Source organism: Mercenaria mercenaria, chromosome 1 (assembly GCF_021730395.1).
Source record: "Mercenaria mercenaria strain notata chromosome 1, MADL_Memer_1, whole genome shotgun sequence".
Taxonomy (NCBI): Eukaryota; Metazoa; Mollusca; class Bivalvia; order Venerida; family Veneridae; genus Mercenaria; species Mercenaria mercenaria.
This window is the reverse complement of record NC_069361.1, coordinates 53,986,198-54,003,940: the sequence shown is the minus strand read 5'-3', so window position 1 is coordinate 54,003,940 and position 17,743 is coordinate 53,986,198.

The following is a 17,743-nucleotide window of genomic DNA, read 5'->3' as shown; positions in this document are numbered from 1 at the left end:
GTTAAAATAACATTAAAACACCCATTTTTGACCATGAATCATGCCGTTAAAATTTGATTTGGTAGCTAAAATGTTAATGTTTTTTTAAAAATAATAAAATTCTCTAAATTTTGCATTTAATAGGATAATTCATGGCCCTTAACTTCGATTTAATGCCCATTAAATGTTAAGGTATTGTAAAATTTCATTTAAGAGTAAAATTAATGGCCCTCAACAGCAATGTGATGCCCATTAAAGCCTACATTCTGTAAAATGTGATTCGTATATTTTCAGAAGCAGATTTATTTTTTGGCTTGCACTCGTCCCATTGAATGCTTATAATTCCAGTCCCTAATTGTTCTAAAATAGGACTTCAATCATAATAAATACATACAACGCACAAATCGTCTATAGTATATCATGATGTTATATTTAGTTGCATTGAAGTCATTTCCCCTTGATGCAGTTACGCCACCTTTTTCAAATGTTTGTCAGATTGTGTTCCTACAAGAAATCGGATTTATTTCAATGAAAGTCGGATGAAAACATTTTGATTTATTTGATAACATCAATCTACATTATTTTGGTAAGGGTAAATACGTACTGATGCATGCCACTTTTTCTGTTTTTTGTTTTTCCTGTTCAGATGAAAGGAATTTACATTATGAAATGTGTTCAGACCAGTTTAGATTTTTAAATGTTCCAATTCTTGAGTAGAAACTAAGGTTTATGGAGAATTGAACAGTACACATGATTGTGAAGATTTACAGTCTAATTTAAATTCATTTGGGGCATGGGCAGATCAATGGCTTCTTCGTTTCAATGAATCAAAGAGTGTGGTACGCTTGATTAGGGGGAGCTATTTCTGATGCAATCCCTCAAACATTTGCTCTTAGCTGTTTAAGTGCATGCACCTAAGCACAAAGTACTGAAGGAGAGCTAAATTGTGATCGCCCATTGTGCGCTGACATTGTCATCAACAGTTGCTTTTTGAATACACCTTACGCCTAATGTCTGTACCAATAAAATTGGTCAGAATGATTGTCAAGATAAAAATGTTGAACAGTTAAAACTACCCACATGGTCACTTGATCTATTAAACCGGTACTTTTAAACCCTTCTCAGTACAACACAATACAATACCATATCCATTTATTTTCTCATTTCACATGAACATATGGCAGAATGAGGACACAATATGACAAATGTTTGTACGAGGCTATTACATGTGTTTACATTATAAAATAATGAGAGAAAAAAGAAGAATCAAATATTCTTCTAGTATTTTACAAAACAGTACATATGTATAGACACTATTACATGTGTAGTAATACGTAGTTTAAATCAATACGGGAAATATCGATATGAAGTTGATTATCTTAAGATGTCTAAATCTGATGGAAAATTTTCATGGCCCTTATTTTGATATACCATTAAAATATTACGAACTCATTAAAATTAAATCTGACATATTAAATGAGACCATTTATCAAGTTTTAATTATTAACGCCCATCAACAGAGTATTAAAATATTAATAGCCCAATTAGTATTTACTAATTAATGTGGAATTAAGGGGTATTTTTTAATGGCACATTAATTTCATGCCAATTAAAAATTTTCATGGAGTTTTAAGGAGCCAATTAACTTATTTTAATGGTTTATTTTAAGCAGCTTTTCATGGCCATAAAAGTCATTTTAACAATGTATATTTTACCGGGGTTTTAATATACTTATTTCATGGCTTTTTAATATATGGCATTGAAACTATGGTCATGAAAATCCCATTAAATAGTAAGAAGTAATGGGTGAATTTAAATGGTGACCTGTACATAAAAAATAGTGTTATGACATGTTGTTAATTTGATAACAAAGATTACTGCACACACACCGGAAACACACCTGTAGTTATAATAGTTTGTGGTCAAACCCTATGTGCGCTTGCTAAATGAAAACAGTAGATTTGCGATATGAAGAAAAGTATGGTTTGATGTTTAAAGTCTTTATATTTTGAACATGCTCTTGAAAAGGGAACTATATCTGAAAGGCAGTAATGCTATGTAGAGCTATTTGCCAATGAGATCGTTATTATGGCAACGGCTGAAAAACTTATAGCCTGTGTAGCCTGTGGCTGAAATATGCTGTTTAAGATTGTTTTGTGTCTTTATAATCTATCTTTTTCATAATCAATATGTTCTTAATTTGCAGTATAATGATGGTTGGGTTCATGAATGCAGCCCTAAATATCATACTGTGTAAATATTAAGTATTCTGTTTTTTTTGTTGTTTTTTTCTAGAAATGTAGGAATATTGGACTTTGGTGGCCATGTTTAAAATAGCCATCTTGGATATTACAGCAATTTCCTTTCGTTTTGTTAAATAGATAATACCCAGTAACATTTTTACCAAGTATGAAGCTTTTCCCACAAATAGCATGATTTTATGAAATTGAGTCACCACATGGCTGCAATATACTGCATTTTGTTATTCGAATCCATTCACTATGATCTTTGCATCATTGTATACTGATAATAGTTAACGTCTTTTTTAGACATATAATATATGTGAAACATATAAACATATTTCAAACAAACCTTTACGGCCCTAAAGCTTTAATGAAATTGAAACTATATCTCAATACCAAATTTTCCAATAATTATATGACTCAACTTTCACTTGTATCCTAGTTTTTACTCCTGTAGGAATTCCTCATATAGTAGGAGTACTGGATGGTACTCACATCAGTATTCAAGCTCCAGCAAAAATGAAGAAGACTGAGTAATGAGAAAATGTTTCCACTCATTTAATGTTCAAGAGAATCTTAGTTTTTGTATGAAAAAGAAATAATAAAGTATCAAATTCAATTAGGTTAATCGTAGAATAACTCGAGTTTTGAGTTCTTATGCAAATAAATATATCACGATGGTCGACGGCCTGGGTGATATATTTCTACGCATAAAGACGACAAACGAGGGTAATTCTATGATTAACCTTGTTTAAAACCTTATTAATTCGATTCTTAAACAAATTACTTCAACTAACGTTTGGCGGAGAGGCATTTTCTTCACACATAAATTACCACTGTGTGCAACGCCGCAGCATTTGACTTTCTAAATATCCTCCAGTGAAAGGGGTCACGACATGAGTTTCATATAGACTTTCATTGAAAAAAACTTTACTTTCAGTGTATAAATGTAATAACCAAACATTGTGCGCGCGCAAAATAGTTCAAGGTCTATTTATTACAGAATAGCATGTAGGTTATTAGCCGGTTTTGTTACAATTTCCATTATATTTTTTAACATTTGTTTATTATAGCCTTACTAAATCGGCTTGTCGGGTATGGTAATTTTTGATTGTTAATCCTCTAAGCCCAACCAGCATCTGTATTAGAAATTTAGATTTTGATGAAACTTCTCACAGTTGTAAATAAAGACATGGCCTATAATTTGGTGAAATAAAATGTATGGGTCCGTGTGCTTACTTTCGAGATATTCAACCATGACTAAAGTTAACCGGAGATTTCACGCTGATTTCAAGACATTATTGATCGCGGCCGATGAGGCCGCGATCATATTGAATAGGACAAGTATATGCGCGCTAGGGAAAATATTTCATGATGGACCTGTGAATTCTTTACTTGTGGGTAAAACAGGTCTCATAAGCGTAAATACGACTAGCTTCTACTGATTATAAAACATACCGTACGATTTGTTGTGAATTAACTGTTGTTGTACTTTTCGTAGTTCAACCGCCACCCTTGTTTAAGAGCAACATTTAAAAAACACGTTTTTTTCATCCTCAAGTAATAAGTAAGTAGACTCGCCCAGTTTAATCAATCTAGACGCATAATCTAACTAAATACATAGAGCGCTTACTTCACCCGATTTACATTCGGAACATTTTCACGCGTTTCGGGCTTTATCGTATGTTTAACATGGGATTTTTGAACCGTCCAAAGATGTTGGAAATGTTTGTCTCATTGTTTATTTTTTTTTTTAAATAAAAATGTTACTGCTTTCATTGTCTACCACTTTTTTCCACCCTTGCCTGAAAAACAGTAATGAGTTTGTACACTGTTCAGACAATTGTGCTCTGTTGAAATTTAACCAAACACAAGTTTACCTGCATAAACAGAACGCATAATATGTCACCATGCGCGGATCCAGGGGGGGGGGGGGCTGCTACATACGAACCCGACATAATTCATATTATTTATCTAAAAGAAACTAAGAATTTTACCTTCAAGAAAGATTGATTTTATCATTTTCCCAAATTTAACAGGTTAGTCCATAAAACTGTCCCAGAATGCAAAAAATGAAGTGCTAAATTTCAAAATTTCCAGGGTGGTGGTGGGGGGGGGGGGGGGCGGGGCAGGGGATCGGACCCCCTCTGAGAAAATTGGCTGTGTCCGTGCATGGTCACTATACCTGTCCAGTACTGAACATTATGGTAAACGCTTCTTTCCTGCACAAATGACAATTTCGCAACTTCTGTCCGGTTTGTACAAATTTCTGGCCGCGATAAACCATTTGACTTGTTTTGAATTATTTAACGTGTCTTACGTGTTTTACATCATATTTTGACTTAAGAAACATAGAAACAGTGCCATTGTAATAAAATTACTCACAGGTTTCGATTGATTTATAAAATGATTTTCATTTCCGTACGCCGAATCCAGGCTTCATTCTACGTTTTCCGGATAAACGACATTACGCCATCACTTACTTAAATTTCAAGGTCTCACCTTGAGATCAAGGGTCAAGAGGTTTTTTTATCCTGTCCGGTCCATAACTTTGTCATGAAAAATGGACTTAAGTATTACTTGGCACAAATATTCCCCTGATCGAGACAACATGCCAGATGCAAAAGCCGGGCCTTAGCCGAAAGGTCAATGTCACACTAGGAAGTAAAAGATCAACAAGTGTTTTTCCCTGTCCAGTCTGTAACTCAACGATCCTTTCAGCGATTTTGATATTACCTTGCACATATGTATCCTATGATAAGATAATGTATCATACTTAAAACACTGATCCTTAGCATAGAGGTAAAGGTTACAGTTGGAGGTCAAAGGGCGATAGGTTTTTTATTTCTGTATTATCAATAACTCTGTCATCAATTAAGGACTTACAGTATTACATGGCATAAATGCTCCCCATAATCAGTCGAATCAAGCAAAACACCAAAAACAAAACCCTAGCTTAAAGGCCACAATGTCACAGTTAGAAATCAAAGATCAATAGGTTTTTTATCATTCAAAAAAGGATTTAAAAAATCAGATGTACAAATATTTCCCTGTATGGGACAACGTGTCGTGCCTGAAACCCAGATATTTACCTGAAAGGGCAAAGTCACGCTTGGAAGTCAAACGTCTACAGGGCTTTTCTCTGTCCGGTCGACAAATCGTAAAGACCATTTAAAATTACGAATGTACCCCATAATAAGACAATGTATCGTGCTCATCACCGAGATTCTTAGCTCAAAGGTCAAAGTTAGACTTGGAGCTCGAAGGTCAATTTTGTCTATATGATCCATAACTCTGTCAACACTGTAGGCATCTACTACTAGTATTACTTAGCACAAATGTATTCCATAATGAGACAATGTCTCTTACCCTACCCATTGTCATAAACATAGGTAAAGGTCACTGTCAGAAGTCAAAGAGCACAAGAGCCAACTGAGGGAAACATATTGTTTTGCCCTGTCCGTCCGTCCTTCCGTACGTCACAATACATTTCCGATCAATAACTAAAGAACCATCTGACCTAGAACCTTCAAACTTCATAGGGTGGCAGGGCTAATAAAGTCGACGCCCCCTGTTGTTTTAAGGACTACTATATCAAAGGTTAAGTTCACAGGGGCCTGAACATGGAAAACCATTTCCGATCAATAATTTGGGAACCACTCGAGTTGAAACTTCATAGGAAGACTGGTCATGCAAAGTAGATGACCCTTTTGATTTTGAGGTCAATCTGTAAATGGTTAAGGTAAAAGAGGCCCGAACATGAAAAATCATAATTTGAGTTAAGTTGGTCTGCAGTTTGCAGTTCGCATTTCGCGTTTCCATTTGCGAACTGTAAACTGCTCTGCAATTCGCAGTTCTCAGTCCGCGATTCAAATTGCGAATTTCAAACTGATCCGCAGTTTACGATTGCAAATTTCAAAGTGCAGACTGATCAGCAATGCCTTGCAAACTGCGGACTAGAATGCAATTCACAATTCGAAGCCCATAGCTTTGGAATCGAATTGCAAATTGCAGATTGGTCTGAAAACTGGTCTGCGTTCACGATACAGAATAAAGTATATTGGAACGCTACGCTAACCTTTTAATACCTAGAAAATGGTTGCTAAAAATGTTTACGTGTCTGCACTTCCCCGCAGTCTCTATTAGAATTGCAAACTGCCGGCTAGTCTGCAGTTCTTAGTTTCCGGTTCGAATTGCGAACTGCAGAGCGGTCTGCAGTTCGCAGTTCACGATTCGAATTTCGAACTGCAAACTGGTCTGCAGTTCACGACTCAAAATATAAGTTTATTGGAATGTTACTCTAATAATTATGTACTAAGTTAGTGCTTGCTAAATAGAGGTTAAGGGTCTGCACTCCCTTCCCTCCAATAGAATTGCAAAGTGCCGGCTAGTCTGCGGATTTTAGTTTTTCATTCGAACTGCGAACTGCAAACTGGTCTGCAGTTCGAAGTTTGCAGTTCGCGATTCGAATTGCGAACTGCAAACTGGTCTGCAGTTCGAAGTTCGCAGTTCACGGTTCGAAATGCGAACTTCAAATTGGTCTGCAGTTCACGATTCAAAATAAAAGTAAAAGGAATTTTACTACTATAGTTCAAGTACTTAGTAAGCGGTGGCTAGATTGAGGTTATAGATGTGCACTCCCTTCCTCTTCATTACAAACATGAGGCTGATCAGCGATTCTCATTTTCCAATTCGAATTGCGAACTGCAAACTGGTCTGCAGTTCGCAGTTCACGATTCGAATTGCGAACTGCAAACTGGTCTGCAGTTCACGATTCAAAATGAAAGTTTATTGGAAAGTTACGCTAATAATTTCAATACTAAGTTAATGCTTGCTAAATAGAGGTTAAGGGTCTGCACTCCCTACCCCCCATTAGAATTGCAAAGTGCCGGCTAGTCTGCGGTTTTTTTTATTCGAATTGCGAACTGCAAACAGGTTTGCAGTTTGAAGTTCGTTCACGATTCGAATTGCGAACTGCAAACTGGTCTGCAGTTCGAAGTTCGCTTTTCACGGTTCGAACTGCAAACTGCAAATTGGTCTGCAGTTCACGATTCAAAATAAAAGTACAAGGAATGTTACTACTATATTTCAAGTACTTAGTAAGCGGTGGCTAGATTGAGGTTATAGGTATGCACGCCCTCTCTCTCAATTACAATGGCAAACTTGAGGCTAGTCAGCGGTTCTTAGTTTCCAATTCGAATTGCGAACTGCAAACTGGTCTGCAGTTCGCAGTTTACGTTTCGAATTGCGAACTGCAAACTGGTCTGCAGTTCACGATTCAAAGTGAAAGTTTATTGGAAAGCTACTCTTATAATTTACGTACTTAGTTTGTGCTTGCTAAATAGAGGTTAAGGGCCTGCATTCCCTCTGCCTCGATTAGAATTGCAGGCACGGCTAGTCTGCGGTTTTCAGTTTCCGATTCGAATTGCGAATTGCAAACTGCTCTGTAGTTCGCAGTTTGCAGTTCACGATTCGAATTGCGAACTGCAAACAGGTCTGTAGTTTACGATTCAAAATGAAAGTATATGTGAACGTTTTCCTTATAATTTAAGTACTAAGTTAGTGGTTATTAAGTAGGGGATATGAGTCTGCACTCCCTCCCCTCCATAAGAATTGCAAACTGCTGGCTAGTCCCCGATTCGAATTGCGAACTGCAAACTGGTCTGCAGTTCACGATTCAAAATGAAAGTATATTGGAACGTTACTCTTATCATTTTAATACTTAGTAAGTGGTTGCTGAATAGATGTAAAGGGCCTGCAATTTCTTAGAACTGCTCACTGCAGATATATACAGTACTGAGATTCATTTTCTCACAACAGATTGGTATTGTCTTTAAAAATGAAGATTCCAGTCACTTTATTGTTTTGTAATTCAAATTGCATAACATTTTTTTATTTTGCAATTTGTCATTTATATTGAATGGTCATTTGTTTGTTTGTGTGTTTTACATACCACACGCTAAAGAGTCATTCCGAAGAATTACTATTGGCGACTATACAAATAAATTTAAATGCAGACAAACCAAACTTAGAGCGGACACAGTGCTCCATTGTCTAACTACGAAACCAGGGTTTTAGTTCGATACCCTGCTCCTTTAATTAAAGTAACTAACATTTGGATAAGAGTGTCGTGCATTGGTGCTTTACATCTGGAACAGTAAAGAAGTAAGGAAGATTCTTGAAGCGGAGCGTCCTCTGTATCTTGCAGGATTTTTCCAATGAAATTGCTAACATATATATATCCGCCCAAATCATTTACCGGTGACGAATATAGATAAGCTTAAATATAAACATAGAAAACATGTAGAAATTATAATGTGTATGTCACGGGTCGTAACATTTTATGTACTGTTTTAAACTTTATAGTGACGTGCGCCGTGCATTAAGTCATTTTCTGAGCGGGAAACTAATACTTTTCCCTCGCGAAACCAAATTTCCGACAGCACCCGGTTTTATTATGCTTGTATCGTCTGCTGTTTAATTGAATCGGATATCCTCGGTAATGTACGTTATATCACGAATATTAACCGAGATTTCTGAGGCATTTCATCCATGTACTTGTCCGTACAGTGTTTGTGAATTCTTGTCATGTATGACCAATCTTCTTGGTTGTCTTACGGTAATGAATGAGAGAAAGAAATACACTGGTGTGTTCTTTTTAATCTCTTAGCTCTTTTTACCGCCAAATTCATTCTGCCCTCAGAAAAGTTAATGTACACTTACGAGTAAGACGGTAAAAGCCAGAGAAAACTTAATAAAAACCATTTAGAATTCTTCCTATACTGTGTTAGTGCGCCGTAGAACCCAAATAAAAATAATTCGATTACTTCAATTAATTCACCAGTCGCTGTGGTAAGGTATATTTTGAAATATCGTTAATATTTATAGTTTGTATTTCTTTACATAGCGCGTGAGTTATTATTTGTGCAAGTTTTGTATTATTTTATCTTTATTTGATCACGATTGCTAATTTCATCCTTATTATGTTTTAGACTTTTTATATTACGGAAAATAAAACAGAACGAACATACGCCGGATGTTGATATATGTTAGCCCTGTGGCATGCAATTTACATATTTCATTGTAAAGTCTGGTGAAGACACCCATTATAAGGAATCGTCTACAGCCATGTATGGCCAAATGTAACTCTTGAATAGCTTATAGCCCAACCCGTCTGCTGTCATGATGTTATAATACCTTTTCTTTTGGAATGTTTTTACTGGGGTTTTTGAAACAATGCAGCGGTTACTCATTTCATAAACATTTACCTAGGAAATGATTTAGAGTGAAAATTGTGAAATATTATCTCGGTTGCGCATATAAAAATTTCTATTTCTTGATATGATTTTATTGAAAGTTTATTAAAATGTATTTTACTTGAAATAATGTTTTCAAGAAAATTGTGTTGATTTCAAAATTATTACACAGAAATGTTTCATAGGGAAATCTCCATCATGTTATTTAAGTTATCCGATTGGTCAAAAGACATGGCCGCAAGAAAAAAAAATCTTCAAATAAAATGTTTACTAATTTTGACCCTCTATCGGTATTGTTAAGTTCCTTAGATTCGCCAAAACATGACCACTAGAGGGCGCGATCACTTTTTCCTGTATGTACATAATGGTAACTTTAAAGATCTTCTCGTCAAATGGCCAAATTTTAAATAATTTTACACAGACATGGTTCGTTAGATTACCATGAACCAAGAATGGTAAATTAGTCCGATTCGTACAAAACATGGCCTTCACAGCCGGTGGTGACATTTCCCTATACATACAAAGGCGAAACATCAAAAACTGTCCAAATTCTAAAATCATTTCAAAGGTACATTCTTAGAATGAACCTTTACCAATATTACTAAAGCCATCTTTACTAGTGAAAGACATGGCTATATTTCCCTTCCTAACCAGTTTGCAGTTCGCAATTTGTATAAGAATTTCGAACTGCAGACCAGTTCGAAACGGAAAGTGCGAATCGCAGTTTAGCCGGGAGTTTCAAATTCTGATGGAGGGTGGGGTTGGGGGAGTGCAAACCCATAACCTCTATATAGCAACCGCAAACGTAGTACTAAGATTATAAGCGTAACGCTCCTAAAACTTACATTTTGAATCGTGAACTGCAGACCAGTTTGCAGTTCGCCATTTGAATTGTAAACTGTAAACTGCAGACTGGTCGGCAGTGTTCAACTCTTAGGGGAAACTGTAGGTTCATTACTTCTATTTAGCAACCACTTGTAAAGTACTGAATTATAAAAGTAACGTTCCAATATACTTCAAACTTCAATATACTACCAAACCGTGAAATGCAAATTGCGAACTGCTGACCGATTGCAGTTGCCATAACCTCTACTTAGTAACCAAAAACTAAGTACTAATAAGTTTAACGCTCCTATTTCCTACTTTTTGAATCGTAAACTGTGAACTGTAGACTGACCGACAGTGTGCAGTTCTTATGGGAAATCGCAGGTTCATTACTTCTATTTAGCAACCACTTATGTAATGTTCCAATATATTTTTATTTGCATTGTGAACTGCAGACCAGTTTGCAGCTCGTAATTCGAATCGTGTACTGCGAATTGCGAACTGCTGACCAGTTTGCAGATTGCAATTCGAATCGTAATCTTAAAACCGCTGACTAGCCGGCATATCCCAACTCTAATGGACGGGAAGGGAGTGCATACCGCTAACTTCTATTTAGAAACCACTTACTAAGTACTGAAATTATAATAGTACAATTCCTAGAACTTTCAATTTGAACCATTAACTGCAGACCAGTTTGCAGTTCGTAGTTCGAACCGCTGACTGTTGACTAGTCTGCAGGTTGCCACTTGAATTCAAAGCCATGACCCTCGAATTGTGAAATGCATTCTAGTCCGCAGTTTGCAGGGCGGTACTTTTCAGATTGCTCTTTGAAATCTAAATTATAAATTTTAGACAAATTTGAAGTCTGGGGGTGGGGGGGGGGGGTGGGGGTGGGGGTCGAATACCAATTACGTCTATTTAGCAACCACTTACTTAGTACTTAAATTATAAATGTAACCTTCCAATATACATTTATCTTAAATCGTGAACTGCAGACCAGTTTACAGTTCGCAATTGGAATCGTGAACTGCGAACTGCGAACTACAGAGTAGTTTGCAGTTCGCAATTCGAATCGGAAACTGAAAACCACAGACTAGCCGGCAATATGCCATTCTTATGGAGGGGGGAGTGAATACCCATTACCTCTATTTAGGTAACCACTTACGTAGTACTTAAATCATAAATGTAACCTTCCAATATACTAGTACTTTGATCTTGTTTTGTGAACTACAGACCAGTTTGCAGTTCACAATTCGAACCGAACACTAAAAACTGCAGACCTGCCGGAGAAAGAGGGAGTGCAGAGCATTAATATTCATTTAGCCACCCCTTACTTTGTACTTAAATTATAAGAGTAATGTTCCTAGATACTGTCATTTTGAATCGTGAACTGCAGACCAGTTTGCAGTTCGCCAATCCGAATCGGAAACTAAGAACTGCGGACTAGCCGGCAGTTTGCAATTCTAATAGAGGGAAAGTGAGTGCAGACGCTTAACCTCTATTTAACAACAACTTACTATGTACTGAAATGATAATAGTAACATTCCTTGTACTTTCATATTGAATCGTGAACTGCAGACCAGCTTGCAGTTCGGAATTCGAATCGGAAACAGAACTGCATATTAGCCGGCAGTTTGCAATTCCATAGAGGAACAGGAAATGCAGATACTTAACCTCTGTCTAGCAACCACTTACTAGGTATTAAACACGAGCACCACAATGTGGAGTAATATATGCCTGAAGGTATGAACTTTGACCCCTAAGGTTGCCCTTGATCTTGTACTAGCCATCTGCGCATCGTCTCGATGTGGTGAACATTTGTGTCAAGTTTCCTCGAAATCCTTCAAGGGGTTCAAGAGTTACAGAGCGATGACCTTTGACTCCTATGTGCGACATTGACCTTGAAATGAGACATCCAGAACATGCACTCTGCACCTCGTCTTTTGATGTGTTGAACATTTGTGCCAAGTTTCTTTACAATCCTTCAAACAATTCAAGAGTTACAGAGCGGAAACGAAACACACTCATATGACGATTGAACCCTAAGTGTGACCTTGACCTTGAAGCCAGCCATCCAGAAAATTAAAACAGTAGCATTCCTTGTACTTTCATTTTGTATCGTGAGCTGCAGACCAGCTTGAATCTTGCAGTTCGAATCGTGAACTGCAAACCGGTCTGCAGTTTATCATTTGATTCCAAAGCCATAACCATCGAATTGTGAAATGCATTCTAGTCTGCAATTCGCAGGGCAGTGCTGATCAAACTATACTTTGAAATTTGAATCGTGAACTGCAGACCAGTGTGCAGTTCGCAATTCGAATCGCGAACTGCAAACTGGTCCACAGTTTGGAATTCGATACCAAAAGCTATGGGCTTCGAATTGTGAAATGTATTCTTGTCCACAGTTTGCAGGGCAGTTCGGATCAGACTGCACTTTGAAGTTTGAATCGTAAACTGAAGACCAGTTTGCAGTTCGCAATTCGAATCGTGAACTGCGAACTGCAGATCAGTTTGCAGTCCGAAGTTGGAAACGCGAACTGCGAACTGCAGACCAACTTAACTCAAATAAAATCATATTTGATCAATAACTTGATGACCACTTGACCCAGGATGTTGAAACTTCATAGGTTGATTGGAAATGCAGAGTACATAACCCCTTTTGATTTTGGGATCACTCTCAAGGTCGCATTGGACGGAACACGGAAATCCATTTCCGGTCCATAACTTGAGAATCATTTGACCTAGAACCTTCAAACTTCATTAGGTGATAGGACTTGATTTCGGGGTCACTTTGTTAAAGGTAAAAGTCGAAGGGGCCTGAACATCGAAAAATATTTCAGATCAATAACTTGAGTACTACTTGTCCCACAATACTGAAACTTCATAGGATGATTGGACATGGAGAGTAGATGATCCCTATCGATTTTGGGGTTACTCGATTACAGGTCAAGGTCAAAGGAGCCCGAACATGGCAAACAATTTCCGGTAAGTAACTTGAGAACCACCTGAGCCAGAATATTGACACTTCATTGGATGATTGTTCGTGCAGAATAAATGACCCCTGTTGATTTTGGGGTTGCTCTGTTAAAGGTCAAGGTCACAGAGGCTTGAACATGGAAAACCTTTTCTGATCAATAACTTGATAACCGCTTGACCTAGAATGTTGAAACTTCATAGGATGATTGAACATGAAAAGCAGTTGACCCCTTTTTGATTTTAGCGTCACTGTGTTAAAGGTCAAGGTCACAGGGGCACGAACATGGGAAACCACTTCCAGTCAGTTACTGGAGAACATCGAAAACGCTTTCCAATCAATAACTTGAGAGCAACATGAATGATGAAACTTGATTGGATGATTGGACGAGTAAAAAGCTTCATTAGGTGATAGGACTTACAGAGTAGATGATCCCTATTGATTTAAGGGTCACTCAATTAAAGGTCAAGGTCACAGGGGTAGTACATATAAAACGATTTCTAATTCATAACTTGAAAACCATAAGGCCCAGAATGTTGAAACTTAGTGGGATGCTCGGTAGATGATCAATTTTTGTAGCAAACTATCAGTGTCTCTTTGACTTCTGCTCCTGTCGCCTGTTGACTTCTTGCTTATACGACTATGCAATGGTAGAGACATGCGTTTAAGATGGTACCTAAAAATTCAAATTCATCTTTACGGGTTTTTTACAGAGTGAAATGATAGCTAAGTGCACCAATTTACTAAATTTCTTTATGGTTTTCCTCCTCTCCATGTAAAAGTATAAAAACAGTCAAACCTGTCTATAAAGACCACCTTTTGGAGAGCCAAAATGTGGTCTTTATACGGAGGTGCTCTCTATTCACAGGTTAAAATACACTGTAAACGTTAAAATTTGAAACAAAATATATGGTCTTTAGAGACAGGTGGTCTCTGTTCAGAGGTGGTCTTTAACACATGTTTGACTGTATTCGATATTTAGAAAATGACTTTCTCAAAATATCTGAAGCAAAATGGACAACTCTTGTATTGACCGTTTTTCAATGATTTAGGCTTTTCCCAGTTATAGTCTATATCAAAAGTCTCCACAGCTAAATAAATTCAATAGAGTATAGCGCACGTTTAGTCTACTTTCAACACTTTGAAACAGCCTTATACTGAACTTCCCTTTCCTCTAGGTCAAATCTGATTTTAGACCAAAACATTCCCTAGCTATTTGACAAAATATGTTCTACTGTTAACGGTCAATGTGACCTTGACCTTTGATCTACTGATCTCAATAACAACAGGGGTCATCTGCGGTCATGATCAACCTTTCTATTAAGTTTCGTGATTCTAGTTAAAAGCGCTTTCAAAATAACGTCCAAAAACTGATCTCTGATTCTTATCAACTTTCATGATCCTAGGCCCGAGTATTCTTGGGTTGTCATTTGGAAATCGTAGACCTGTTCTTTGTCAATGTGGCCTTGACATTTGACCTACTGAACTCAAAATCACTAGGGGTTAACTGCTGATCATGATCAACCTTTCTCTTAAGTTTCGTGATTCTAGGTAAAATCGCTTTCAAATTAACGTCGAAAAACTGTTTAACTGTTCCGAGTCACTGCGATCTTGACCTTTGACCTACTGATCTCAAAATCAACAGAAGTTATTTGCCGGTCATGGCCAACCTTCTTACTAATTTTCATGATCTTAGCTTATGCGTTCTTGAGTAATCAACTGGAAACCGTAGACCTGTTCTTCGTCAATGTGATCTTGACCTTTGACCTACTGACCACAACAGGTTACCTGCTGGTATTAAGGTATTGGACCCGTAATAGAGTACCTCCTTTTTGAAGAGTATTCAATTTCTACCATAAACCTACATTGACTGCAATTTTCAGGAGGGCGTAGGTTCAAGCCCCACTGGGACCAAATTTTTTCTCTCCATATTTTCCTTTTTTTCTAGTAAGTTTTTACTTTTTTTCAAGACTTATTATGGATTTATTGTACAAAAGTGAAAAAATTTCATTTTATAAGCAATTTTATGCTGTTCAAAGTGAATTTACCCCTGAATCAGGAGGGGTAGAGTTAGACATCTTGAAAAATATTGAGTTACATGCGGTAAAAGTTCTCTATTTTGCCTTCATTCTTTAGATTACATATTGTGAAAGAAATGCAGGTAGGTTTTACTTCTGCCCCAAGGTTATTTTTTAATAAAGTGAGCAAAATTCAAAACGGACCCACAGGATTCGACCTTAAATTTTCAATGTTGGAGTTAGAATTCTGTCTCATTAAATCTGTTTACTTGAGGCACCCTAGAAAAAAGGATATTTACAGTTTTATTTTGTGTTTTATAATTGTTTGACAATAGTTTGATGTTTCTTTTATCAACATTAATGCTGTAATGAATTATCTACAAACGTTTTAGACAGTGGCCATCACATTGCAATTTGTCTCTGCTCGAGCTTGAGGAAATACCATAAATTATACAAAATTTACAAAAAACGGCACGGTAAAAGTTGTTTAAAATTTGCAACACAGTGAGAAACATGGTCAACTTTAAGAATATACCAAGCAAATGCCATTTTTTAAACATCACTATTAGGGGTCCAATACCTTAAGTTTCGTGATTTTGTATCCAAGCGTTTCCAAATTAACTTCCACAAACTGTTTAACTGTTCTGTGTCACTGTGACATTGACATTCGTCCTTCTGACCTCAAAATGCAAGAGAGTAATAAACCACTTATGGCTAACTTCCCTATCGCATTTCATGATCCTAGGTCCAGGCGTTCTTGAGTTATCATCCGGAAATCGATTGGTCAACATACCGACAGACCGACAGACAGACCGGCCGACATCTGCAAAACAATATACCCCTCCTTCTTAGAATGGGGGCATAAAAATAGGGTTTCACAACCCATGAGTATGTCCTTTACTCCTTATAACATCGTTTTCGAAAAGATAGCTGAACAAAGCTATTCTAAAATCAAACTTTAAATGTACCATTTTAAATGTTGTCCACTTTTTCTATAATTTGACAAATCCAGCTCTCATATATGCACATTTATTTCGTTTCTTAGCACCCAGACTGATTAAAAGTTTACTCCGACATACATTTCGCATAAAATGATTGGACATTTGTATGTCATAAATAAGTATATTGTGGGTGTTGTATACCAATGTCTTTTATGAATTATTTCCAGGGACATAGCTCTGACAACTATAATTTACCATAAAATGGTGGGTATAGATGGGTTCTACATCTATAAGGTTTTGTTATAGATAATAGTATTGTATCAGATAAAGATCCAAAACTCTTTAAAAAAAATGAACAACTCGAGCTTATTTTCAGTTTTATAACCTCCACTTATAACAGCAACTTCACACATGAAATCATATGCTTTTTTCCAGGAGTGATTCAATGACCCTGCATTGAGATAAGAGTGGTTTATGAAGCAGTCGAAGTAATGAAAAGATGTTTTCTTTATTTAACACACGGTTTATATATGTCACCTATCAGGGCAATTATTTTATCACGTGTTATTTTCCATAACAACGTCGTCAGAAGATTGATTCTATGCCAGACGTCAGCAGCCTGAAGTTGTGGATTATTAGCTAGGAACCGAAAGTCATTATTGGGATTTTCTGGCATACGCTTTCTTTGCATAAATGCTAGATGTAAATTATATAAAGACATTATATCCATGATTTATATACTTAACATATTATTCATTTAAGAAATAATATATAATAATAATATATCTCATTTAGTCATTTGACGCTGAATAAATCATTATTTCGCGTTAGATGCGAAGGAATTATATCACGAGGACGCAGCCCGAGTGATATAATACACTACGCATCTGAACGACAATCAATGATTTTATTCAAGAGCAAAGCACTAAATGAGATATATTACTTTGCTTCTAACACGTTACCCAGGACTCAAAATACATCCTTGACGGCATTAAATAAATATTTGCCAGTTATTTCAATCGGCTTCTTTCCCAGCGCGCCGCTATGCCGTTTGACGCTATGACGTAGTAATTGTTACGTCAGAACAGGGAATTGTTGTATAATAAATTCACTTTTTTCAGCCTTCTTTGTTGAATAGAAAAAATGAATTGGATCGTGTTAGAAACTAAAATTGTTTTTGTTGTTTCGCAAATAAATGCAAATAAATAGATTATCATTATTCTGGATGATTGAAAATGGCACTTAATCTTAATTAATTGTGCATTTTAAAGAAATAAACGTCAAGTTTACGGAAGGAGGTAAACGGCAAGCCTGTGCGTGTATGCTATTAAATTGCAAATCCATAGATTTTGCTCTTAAGCTGTATTTGGAAGATCACTAGAACGTTTCATTTTAATTCCAACAAGATCTCTTCTTGTGCCGTAGAAGCATGTACTATTTTATTATAAATGATGCCGCCTCCTGCTCCTTTCGCTGGTAAAACATTGGCATATTTCCCTCTGCCTTT